The sequence below is a fragment of the Halichoerus grypus genome, chromosome 8 (assembly GCF_964656455.1).
Source record: "Halichoerus grypus chromosome 8, mHalGry1.hap1.1, whole genome shotgun sequence".
Taxonomy (NCBI): Eukaryota; Metazoa; Chordata; class Mammalia; order Carnivora; family Phocidae; genus Halichoerus; species Halichoerus grypus.
In genome coordinates this window covers 134,204,033-134,213,168 of record NC_135719.1, presented here as the reverse complement: position 1 = coordinate 134,213,168, position 9,136 = coordinate 134,204,033, and positions in this window count along the sequence as shown.

Below are 9,136 nucleotides of genomic sequence, written 5' to 3'. Positions count from 1 at the left end.
CCCATGTATTATATTTGACTTTAAAGTAAGGGGGGAATTGAAATTTTAAATATCCCATGATAAATAGAGTAACCCAGTTCTTTACTTGTCCAAAAAACCATCTCATCCATTATAATATTAATATACAGAAAGCTATATACTTTCATATTTTTGAATGTTTATGTAATTCTTCTTTGCCAACTCTCACACAATTGCTTGATAGATTATAATCAAGTTGCTTAAAAGCATTTGAGCTCATTACTTGCAGACACAAGGTTGCTGTCTGAAAATAAACCTTAATGTCAAATAATAAAGAAATATTAACTTTGTTCACTTTGCTTTTGATATGCATAATCAGAGTCAAGCTGAGAAAGGTCACATTTTCAAGTCTTCAATACATTTTGCATATAAGAATATTCTGATTGAAGAGATTTCTGGGGAATGGAGAGATATCCCTAGGACCAAAGAAATTAAGGAAAAGGATTTAAGAAAGGATTACGGGCTTGGGTACATAGAATGGTATGGGAGACTTCCAAAACTGACAAAGAAGGGGAAGGAAAAAAAAAAAAAAAGAAAAAGAAAAACCAAGAAGAGAGAAAATTAAATGAGGTGAAAGTATATATATGGAATAATCATTATGGGTATAGCTAGGTAAAGAGGTAAGGAGGATGGCTGAATTGCATGATAGTAAATGATGTAGTCGAAGAAAGATGTTTCCCTATTATTATTGCTAGCCCTGTGACCATTTTCCTATTTCTACTAAGCTGCTGCTATGCCAGCTAACCACAACTATCAGCACCTCATGCATTTTATCTTTGAAACCTCTGAATAAAATTTTGAGGTAGGTATTATCACCTTAATTTATTGTTGAAGAAGTGGAGACTTAGAGAAATAAAGCAGGGGCACATGGGTGGCTCAGTTGGTTAGCGTCTGCCTTCAGCTCAGGTCATGATCTTGGGATCCTAGGCTCAAACCCTGCAGGGGCTCCCTGCTCAATGGGAAGTCTGTTTCTCCCTCTCCCTCTGCCTCTTCTCCCCTCGCCCTCACTCATGCTCTCTCTTTCTCCCTCCTAAATAAATAAATGAAATCTTGGAAAAAAAAAAAAAAAAGAAAGAAAAACAGTCTTCCAAGATAATGCAATTATGTGGTTATTTTCATACAGGTTTCTTTGAGCTCAGAAGCTCATGTTCTTAAAGGAGAGAATGAGAGAGAGAAAGATAATATAATTAGGGAAAAATTCCAAATTGGGATTTTAGGCTTAGGTTCAATGGCACATAGCAGAAAATCCAAAATAACAGTGCTTAAGAGTAGAAGGGATTATTTTTTCACATAAAAGAACTATAACAATAGACAATACATTGTCAACAAGCATCCTCATTCTATAGTTTTATTTATCTTTTAAGTATGTGGCCTTTATCTTCAAGACTGACTCCTGGTACAAGTAGAATAAAATAAAACAAAAGGCATCTCCAGGGAAAACAGAAATTAATGTAAAAAAGGAAATAAAGTTAAAGTGTATTACTTGGCTCAGCAGTGGATAATAGTTACATAGTTAGAATATTACAGACACTGAATACTGATTTAATCAAAGACTATGATTTAAATATTAGGAGGTTGGTGTGTGTGTGTGCACAGGAGGCACGTGCATATGTTTGGGTGTTTTATTTATTTATTTACTTACTTATTTTTAAAGATTTTATTTATTTGAGAGAACGAGAGAAAGAGAGAGCACGAGCAAGGGGAGGGGCAGAGGGGGAGAGAGAAGCAAACTTCCCACTGAGCACAGACTTCCCACTGAACCCCACACAGGGCTGGATCCCAGGACTCTGAGATCATGAGCTGAGTCGAAGTCAGACACTTAACTGACTGAGCCACCCAGGCTCACCCTATGGTGTTTTAAAACACCCTATGATGTTTTTATTTTTTAATTTTATTTTATTATGTTATGTTGGTCACCATACATTACATCATTAGTTTTTGATGTAGTGTTCCATGATTCATTGTTTGTGTATAACACCCAGTGCTCCATTCAATATGTGCCCTCCTTAATACCCATCACCAGGCTAACCCATCCCCCCACCCCCCTCCCCTCTAGAACCCTCAGTTTGTTTCTCAGAGTCCATAGTCTCTCATGGTTCATCTCCCCCTCTGATTTCCACCCCCCTTCATTTTTCCCTTCCTACTATCTTCTTTTTTTTTTTTAACATATAATGTATTATTTGTTTCAGAGGCACAGGTCTGTGATTTATCAGTCTTACACAATTCACAGAGCTCACCATAGCACATACCCTCCCCAGTGGGTGGGGGGTGGGATGGATAGAGTGGCTGGGTGAAGGACACCCTATGGTGTTTTAAAAATAGCTATATCTTCTAATAATTTTGAGAGATAAATCAAGAAACAACATCCGTATAACAGTGTAATAAGCATAGCATTGAGGAAAATAGAAGTAAATATGAGAAGAAACAGCTATAAGAATTGAAAGTAGATGGCTCTGGGCAGCAGGACTGTAATAAGATTTGAAGTAGAGAAATGGATTAGTTTTCAACATAAGCCTTTCTTGCTATTTTTAAACAATAAAAGTAACAAATTTTTGAAGAGAACTATGCTCTTTACCTTAATATCATAAAAATATTTTTAAGTAGCAAATGGGCATAATCTCACAGTCTAGAAATTAATATTATTTACTTTTTTGTGTGTATTACCTTCCAAATTTGCACTTGAATTCTTTTCACATAGTTCATTCATTCATTTACCCATTATTACAAAGCACCAACTGTGTGCCAAACATTGGGGTGGACATTGGAGACAAAGATGATTAAAACACTCTCTAACCTCAAATGGATCACATTCTATGATGGGAGGTGGCCACCAAAGTAGATCACACAATAAGGGAACAAATGCAGTCAAAAAGATATGAAAAGGAAAAGAGAAGAGATAAAAATGGAAAACCCCAAAGTATGTGGGAATCAAACAATACACTTCTAAACAACACAAGGATCAAAGAAGAAATGTCAAGAGAAATTTAAAAATACTTTAAACTAAACGAAAACACAACCTATCAGAATGTATAGGACACAGTGAAAATAATTCTCAGAAGGAAATTTATAGCATTGAATGCATGTATTAGGAAAGAGGAAAGAGGGATGCTGGGTAGCTCAGTCAGTTAAGCATCTGCCTTTGGCTCAGGTCATGATCCCAGGACCCTGGGATCCAGTCCCAGTCAGGCTCCTTGCTCAGCGAGCAGCCTGCTTTTTCCTCTGCCTGCCGCTCCCCCCCGTTTGTGCTCTCTCTCTCAAATAAATAAATAAATCTTAAAAAAAAAAAGAAAAATCTAAAATCAATAACCTAAGTTTCCACTTTATAAAACTAGAAAAGGAAGAGCCATGTAAATCCAAAGGAAACAGAAGAAAAGAAATAATAAGAATTAGAACGAAATCAATGAAACTGAAAACAGGAAATCAATAGGAGAAATAATAAAACCAAATGCTGATTTCTTGAAAAGATCAATAAAATTGATAAGCCTCCTGTCAGCTAATTAAAAAGAGAGAGAGAGAAAATGGACACAAATTTAATCATAATTTTATCTAAATTAATTTTTATTAATGGCTGTGTTTAATGGCTGACTCACAAAATTTCTGAAAATTTAATAATCATTACTTATCAGCTCATACGGGCTGGCGCCAGCACAGCCCTGGTTGTCTTATGAGGCAGTAACACTTCCTGGAGAAGGTGAAACCTCAGGTGAGTCTTAACAGGTAAGTAGGAATCAGCTGCCAAATGGACTTGCGCATGGAAAGGAAGATAACACATTAAGGCACAAGGGTTATATAATGATGAGGGGAGCGTGATGTGTGGATGGAAATATAAGCAGTTCTGTGTTTGAGGTTGAGATGAAATTCTCAGAAGGCAAGGGCCATGATAGAAAAGATCCTGCAAACTACATTAAGGAACTTGGAATTTATTCTACAGGTCACAGGGGGCTGCTGAAGGATTTAAAGGAGGGGAGTGAATTACTCAGATTTATGGCTGCGGCATGATCTTCTGGCGAATCCTTGTAGAATGAATTTGAGAAGGAACAAGGCTCAAGACACGTAAACCAGTTAGGAGGCTGTTGCCGTGGTTCGGGGAAGTGATGATATGAGCTGATTCAAGACAGTTGTACTTAAGAAGAAGAGGTGACAGATTCCAGAAATATCTAGGAGGTAAAATCATAAGAATGGGTGATTGATTAGAGTGGGCAGGGGTGGGAGAGAGGGATATCAGGGATGGCTTCCAGTTTTCCAGCTCAGTTTATGAATTTTGGGGCCATGGCCAAGGAATGGAGTCAACAAGGAAGATTAGATTTCTGAGGTATGCTGACTAACTCTGAATTGATAAGTGGAACGTCTATGTGGAAATATCTTGCAGATCTAGCCGAAGATAAAATTTAGAATATCAATAATACATAGGTGGTAGCTATAACCTTAGCAGTGGCTGAACTCTAGAAAGAAAAGTGGGGGGCAGTCAGGGGTATGGACCGAAGCAAACCCTCAAGATATATCTGCATCTAAAGGATTGGCAGAGGACCTTGGGACAGCTCTGGAAACAGGACTGAGCAGAGAGGTAGGAAGCAAATAGGAGAACATGAAGCATGCAGTCTAGGAAGAGAGACCATTGAAAAAAGCAAGGATTGGGAAATAATGTCAATAATGCCACATTAAATGCAGTTGCCATTTTTTTTGCCTAAAATTAAAATATTTTTCTCATGTTATAAAATATGTTATAAATAACATTTGAACTGGTGTTCTTACTTTTAGAAAATATAAGTGCACAAATCATATGGACCTCCTTTGGAATAGTGAAAAAACAGAGAAATAAAAAAGGAAGAAAGATAATACTTTCATTCTACTTCTCAGAGTTAATAATTGTGAGCATTTCAATTTTATTGATACAGGACTTTTCTGTATGTGTATGTATATACACATATAAATTAATATATATTTCATTGATAAGGAAATGCACTGTACAACTTGTAAAATAGTATGTGAATAATGATCATAATATTCAGCATGTGGCTATATTATAATTCACATAATCAATATCTATTATTGGAAACTTTAAATTACCATCATTATTCTCATCTATTTTAAGAATTGCTACATTAAACATCTTTGTACTTAAAACTTTTGTAATTTGTCTTTTTTTTGCTTTTAGGAACATATTCCAAATGTACAATTAACTGAGTTAATGGATATGAACACTTTTAAGGATCTTGACACATTTTGTCTACATGCTTTCCAGAAATTAGGTCTGATTAGATTTCCACCAGTACTCTAAAAGGTGCTCATGTCCCCAAGACCTCAGCAGTCTCCAGGGTTCCCCAATTTTATCTGTATTTTAAAATGGTTTCCATAGATCATTCACTTAGAATGATAAACAGATTTTAAAGCCAAACATTTTCACGTCGAGTTATAAACTAGATGTAAAACCAGAATGAACTAAGAGGAGCAGGTGATCCCTTATTTTGACAGAGCAGATTTTAACAGCTCTGTGCTTGAGTCATTATCCTGAGCCTTGCTCTTGCTACTGAGCTTATATTCAAACTGCTGTGTGTACCATTGTTCACACAGTCTTCTTCCCTCTCTGTCCCTTGTCCAAACTGTAAATTTCTTCGTTATTTCTGAAAGCTCCAATAGCTGTCATGCATTACACAACATTCAGTTTTATACTTTCTTGGACAGGGTGTTCATTTACTTTCCTTACTTGGGCTGTAAGATCTTGAAGGTAAAGGCAACGTCATTAGTAAGGTCCTCGTTTTCATCCATGAAACATGTCCCTGCATGGCATTGAGTGGGTACTCAGGAAATACAGAGAACAGCACAGAATCATAACCCCACTATCTTTGTACTAACTAGCTACTTGCGTGTTCTAACAAAATGTAGAAGTTGACTGAAAAGAATTTATGAACATTTCATAGACTGTTACACATATTTTTTAATTGGATAGCTCTCTGAATGATTTTAGAAAGGGAGGGTGTGACTTATGATGCACGTGTGTTCTATATTGTCAAGGGGTAGGAAATGTGTGGGTAGAGAAAGGGACAGATCTGAATAACCTATTTTACTGTATGAAAGCTAAGTTAAAGAGATATTACTTGTGTTGCTTTACACCAAAGCTGGGGGGCACCTGGATGGCTCAGTCAGTTAAGCAACTGACTCTTGATCTCAGCTCAGGTCTTGATCTCAGAGTTGTGAGTTCAAGCCCTGTATTGGGCTCCATGCTGGTTATGGAGCCTACTTAAAAATAAATAGATAAAAAATACATACATACATACCTATATACATATATACATACATACATACATACATAAAATAAACCGAAACTGGTAGGAGAAAGGTTCACCTAGAATTTAAATTGGCTGACTTCCTGGCCAATGCTAGTGTTACACCACCTTTAATGTATACACATATTTTTAAAATATTTATTTATTGTTTTAGAAAGAGAGCCAGAGAACAGGGGAAGAGCAGAGGATAGGGAGAGAGAGAATCTTAAGCAGACTCCCCACTGAGCTCAGAGCCCTACAAGGGGATCAATTCCATGACCCTGAGATTATGAGCCGAGTGGAAATCAAGAGTTGGACGCTTAACCGACTGAGCCACCCAGGCACCCCTAAAACTTATATATTTTCAAGTCTATTTCTTCATGTACAATGTATCACAGAAATATTTACAAAATCTATAATGTAGTCTCAAACTTGACGTATAAACACTTCAGTAATTTTTTTTTTTTTTTAAGATTTTATTTATTTGACAGAGACAACGAGAGAAGGAACACAAGCAGGGGGAGCAAGAGAGGGAGAAGCCGGCTTCCCGCTGAGCAGGGAGCCCGATGCAGGGCTTGATTCCAGGACCCTGGGATCATGACCTGAGCCAAAGGCAGACACTTAACTGACTGAGCCACCCAGGCACCCCAACATTTCAGCAATCTTAAGTGATGAGAGCCAGAGAAAAACTTAGGGGACTGCATACATTTTCCAATTTTTACAATTTCTCCTACAGCAAGTTACTTCTCTATATAAATATCGATCTTGTTTTTTCTTTGTATATATTTTCTCTTTCATAAGCACCTTTATTTGAAAAAAATGTAACTCTTATTTAAGTAACTAGGTAATACCGCTTTGGGTTATCATTAATACCTATTAATAGCACATGTTATTTCTTATGGGACAATATATTGCATTTGCTATAGGTGTTTCTATATTGTATCTTTGAGTAAATAAAACCACAAGTACCAGAAATCTGTTTAAAAAGGAATGTCCATAGCTTCTCCGAGTAGAGCCTAATGTATGTATATCTGTGTGATGTTTGTGTTTCTACCTGTAAACTCTCATGGAGCAGAGTATAGAATTAAAGCTGTTTTAATGATACTTCAGTGATTAGTGATGTAACTCATCAGTTTATTGGCTATGATAATACGGGCTTGGGTCACTTTGTTAAACATTGGCCCATCTGTGTCTTCATGCTTATATGAGCCTGTGTATATCAATATGTGTTTGGGTTTTTTTTGTTGTTTCTTTTTTATTCTTTTTTTAATATTTATTTTTTCATTATATTATGTTAATCACCACACATTACATCATTAGTTTTTGATGTAGCGTTCCATGATTCATTGTTTGCGTATCAATATGTGTCTGTATAAAGAACTATACATACACATACAAACACACAACATGAATTTGTGGATGTATATATGATGCAATCGAGAGGAACACTTGGGAAATTTCTATCCCTTTAGTTACCATCAAGTGATATGATCTGGAGGTTTTTAACCACATTAAGAAACATTTGACTTCTAAGTTTGCCAGACAGAGGTGTGTTTTTCTAAGTTTAATTTTCTCAGCAATTAGACCTCCAGGGAAGTTGCAGTAAGTGTATTCAGCTCTGTGGTTGGTGTTTCCCATCTTTTGGAGCTCCGTTCCAGCCCTCTGCTCTCTGAGCAGCGCACACACATGCCCGTGTGTGTCCTTGCAGAGTTTAGTGTGGGGTCTATATAATTGAGTAAAATCTGGATGTCAAGGGTTTTTCAGGCTGACCTCCAACCCCAGTTCTCTCAGCAGAAAAACATGCAGCTCCTATCTCCACCTGCCTGCTTGGATACCGTTTCCTTAATGAAGGAGCCCTTGTAATAGGAAGGACTCCTGTTTCAAGCTGCGTTCTGTTTCTTTCTTTATATCCCCAGGATGTAATTATCTCATGATAAGCACCTTTGTGTCTAATGACTTAATTAGGTAATCACATAAGTGCTGTAAGTGATGTTTTGTGTGATGAAAATGTGTAGTATGGAGTAAGTCATCAAAGTTCCCCAATGCTGGACAGGAAAGCATAAATACCCAGTCTAGGAGTTTAATTTCTCTCCCCTCCACCAGACTTTTTTTTTTTTTTTTTTTTTTTTTGAGGGAAGAGGGAGGTAGGAGGAGAAAACCGTCTTTATACTAAACAGATGGGGGAGAGTATAATAGTGTTTTTCTGAGCTCTGACACTTTTTAATCTGCACTACACACGTACACACAGAGTTTAATGCAGGATTGCTGCTTTTTCTCAAAATAAGGCCCATTAGCCAGAAAGCAGCAACAGCTGTTTGAGTGCTGCAGGTTCTTTTTTTCTTTTGCTTTCCCTTTTCCTGACTGTATTTATGTAAGTTATGGGTGTGGTTAGCAGGTAAAAATTGGCATTTTGGGAACCATAACATTTCAGTTTTGTTCTGGCATTCAGAGGCACACATTCAGTGAAAGTGACTCAAGATGTTGTTTTGCCAAAGGTCATTAAGCGATTTGATGTGACTTTCTCTACAAGTGTTGTACAATTTTTAGTGAAACAATAGACCCATTACTGTCTTGTTGTCTCCCTCAATTGGCTTATGTATGAAGGGTTTTGTTGTGACCTTTGACAAATGATGTTTTTAAAATGTTTACTCTGTCACAGAGTATTAACTCAAAAACAAAATTGAGAAGAGAAAATGTACGTTGAAAAACCTGTCCTTGCAATTTTCTAACTCTCTGCTCAGGTCTCCTTATATTCAATATTGAATGGTTATTTCCCATTTATTAAATAAGAAATCACTTCAAGAAACTGGCCAAACCTCAACCAGTCCCACTGTAAATTTGGATAGTTGTATAAG